Raw genomic sequence first — 3,220 nt, 5'->3', positions numbered from 1 at the left:
CCCCCCCCCCCCACCACCACCACCCTATCCCTCGGCCCAGGGATGCTGCTGCAACCCTCTCTCCTGTTCCTGTTCTTATGACCTAATTCTTTCCTAGTGCTGGAAATCCACCCCCTCCCACCGGGTCCACCTTAGGAGACACTGTTCTCTTAAAGGTCAAGGTCGAGGGCGGACAGGAGGAAGTTCCCACACCAGGCCCAGAAATCTCTCAGATGTCACTCCTACACGAGCTTTGTGTGAGCCTGTACTGGGGCTGGGAGTCTGGAGACACGTCCCTGCCCCAAGAACTGGTGAACCAGCTGGACGGGTGTGAGGGTTGCAGTGTGCCCGCTAGGGGAGGGGGAGGGTCCGGCCTCGCCTGGCAAGATACGTGCAGATACCAGCTTTGAGTGTGAGGAGCTTGCAGGCACCGAAGTTGACAGCGGGAACAGTGACAGGCCATGGTGAGGCTAGGGAGCTGCCAGGGGCATTCTGGGGGGGCCCAGGGAGGACTGGAGAGCTGGGGTCTGGGTGGGGGGCACAGGCAGGGCCTCTGATGGCAGCCACAGCAAGGAGGCTAGACTATCCTGGGGCGGTCAGCATGGGCGGGTCCCCAGAACTTAGATGTATCTATTCAGGCTTCTCCTGTCACGTTCCGTGCCCCCCCACCCCACCGAGCCCCATGGAATAGCCACCGTGCAGGCTGCCTGCTCTGCTCCCTCTCCATCAGGTCCTCTGTCTCCCACCAGAATTCTCAGATTCCACTCGGTAAATGCCTGTGCACTGTGCTGAGGGTGAGGACTGTGTCTCCCGCTCTCTCATTCCCTAACCCCCCCACCCCAACACGGCCTGGTGGGAGCTGCCTCTCTGGGCTCCATCCCGGGCAGCCTGAGCTGCGGAGTCACTGGAGGTGAAGGCTGGAGGTGGGGGAGTGGGGAGGAGCGTGGCCAGGCTCAGAGCAAGTTCTGGAGTTTGTGTTCCTACTCAGCTCAGTGAAATAGCTCCTGCCAAGCATCTCCTTAAAATTTCATCTCTCTTCCTGTTGGTGCCTATGTGGGTGGATTTCACCAGGAAGGAGGGGGTTTCTCTGGCACTCTCCCTCTCCACGCCTCTCCCTGAACCCTTTCGAGTGCCTGGCCCTTCTTGTTTACCAAGCTGGCACAGCGCTCAGCCTTTCCGGGGACCTCCTGGCCTCCCGTGCCCTCTCCTAGGGCTGGTCCATGTCCATGGGAGTGGTGGGCAGCCCTCTCACATTGTGGACCCCTGGCCACTGGCCTGCCCTGCTGCTTGAAATGCCCCTGTGGGTAAGTCCCTCCTTGGGTCTGACAGTCACTGAGGCTTCCAGAAGCCTCTGTGGGGACACACTTTGGACATCCAGCCCACAGTCCAGCCGCCCTCGGGCTTCTGCCTCTGCCCTGACCTGGAGGAGGGGTGGTGGTCCTGGCCAGGGGGAGGATGTGAGGACCGGCTGTGAGGGAGCTGACCCACAGGATCTGGCTTTTCAGGGCCAGCAGTTCCCTTTAACTTTGTCAGGAAGGTCTGAGGTCCCGTGTGGGGAAGTAGAGGGGGGTGAGTCCCGACACATGGAGGAGGTTCTGACACCTGTGTGGAGGGAGGGGAAGCTGGGAAGAGGCCCCTTGGGCAGAGGGGAGAAGATGCAGGAGAGGGCAGGATGCTGGGAGCATCTGGCCAGAACTCAGCTTTGCTTCAGCCCTCAGGGTGTGTGCTGGGAGATGCAGGGGCACCAGAGCATCCCCAGCCTGGTCCCGCCCCTGCTGCTCAGCTCAGAAACCCCCGCCACTCTGTTCAGCTGTCTCAGTACTGTCCCAGGGTTTGGGTAGAAGGGCACTGGGGCCGCATGCCACAGCCCACAGAGCAGGGGGTCTGGGATTCCTGGTGGTAAGATTTCAGGCTTGGTGAGAGTGTTCCCCCTTCAGCTGCACCCTGCCCTTCCGAGCAGCCACCAGGCAGCTCTGAGCTATGAACTCCTGAGGGCTGGACGGCAGCACAGAGGCCTCAGGTTGGGGGAGAGGTTTGGGGAGGAACAGAGAGTTCCATGGTTGGAGGGGTCAAGGACAGACCTGTGGGTGATCAGAAGGAAGTATGGGGCTCCTTATCGGAGGGACTCGGGAGACCTACAGAGTCAGAGAAGGGGGCGCTGAGGGCCCACAGCCTGAGGCTCCATGAGTCACGCAGCAGACCACCCTCCTGATGGGGACCATTCCACAGATTCTCTGAAGCTGTTTCTATGAGTGAACAGTTACAAGCACACAGAGCTCTTCTGCAAAACAACTGGTCTAACTCCTCAAAAATGCCAGCGTCCGAAAGAGGAAGGCGGAGTGGCTTGTCCAGGTGAAAGGCCTACAGAGACCTAGCACCCAGTGCAGGGCATGGCCCTGGACTGGATCCGGGAGTGACCAAAGTAAACGACTAGGAGTGTTGTACCCCAGCTCTGTGCTCAGCGGGGTCTTGTCAGGGCTCAGGGAGAGTTCAGAACAGAGATGAGGATGGACAGTAAAATCAGGATATGAACTGTTATTAGATGATAGTGATATCAGTGCTGCATTCCCTGAATTTGGCATTTCTGTCGTGGTTATAAAAAGAATGTCTTCTTGTGTTTTAGGGGTAAAGGGTCATATTCTCATAACATACTAGCTTTATTGTTATTATGCAGGATAGAGAAACACTGCAGATGTGGTAAATGTTAACAGTTGGGTTTACTGTTATGGTATTATTCTTGCAACTTTCCTGTTGGTTTGAGATTTTTCTTTTCTTTTTTAAAAATTTTTTTTATTTATTTCAGAGAGGAAGGGAGACAGAGGGAGGGAGGGAGGGAGGGAGGGAGGGAAGGAGGGAAACATCAATGATGAGAGAGAATCATTGATCAGCTGCTTCCTGCACATCCACCACTGGGGTCGAGCCCACAACCCGGGCATGTGTCCTGACTGGGAATCGAACCATGACCTCCTGGTTCATAGGGTGACGCTCAACCACTGAGCCGCACCAGCCGGTGGTTTGAGATTTTTCAGAATAAAACCTTGACTATCCGGAACTTGAGCCTTCAGAACTGCTCCCTCACGCCAGCCTGGGCTGGGAGTGGAGTTTTCTCTCTTTAGAGAGGGCCTATGTGGGGGTGAGGAAGGATCTGGCTGTTTCTGGGAGTGTGGCCACCTGCCTGGCCTGGGTCCCTGGGCCTGGGGGACAGGGGCTCTATTGGGACAGACAACTGCATTTTCTGTTC

The 3,220-nt window shown here is 57.1% G+C and overlaps 1 protein-coding gene across 5 annotated transcripts in view; it reads left to right on the top strand.

Annotated features, from left to right (window-relative positions):
* The window catches only part of TTC7A (tetratricopeptide repeat domain 7A), a 109,515-nt gene that overhangs the window by 51,870 nt on the left and 54,425 nt on the right, over nucleotides 1-3,220 (top strand). The gene's annotated exons all lie outside the window — the stretch shown is intronic.

Source organism: Myotis davidii, unplaced genomic scaffold (assembly GCF_000327345.1).
Source record: "Myotis davidii unplaced genomic scaffold, ASM32734v1 scaffold6, whole genome shotgun sequence".
In the NCBI taxonomy this organism is placed as follows: Eukaryota; Metazoa; Chordata; class Mammalia; order Chiroptera; family Vespertilionidae; genus Myotis; species Myotis davidii.
Note: the sequence above shows the minus strand (reverse complement) of the source record. Positions and strands in the feature narration are given on the sequence as shown.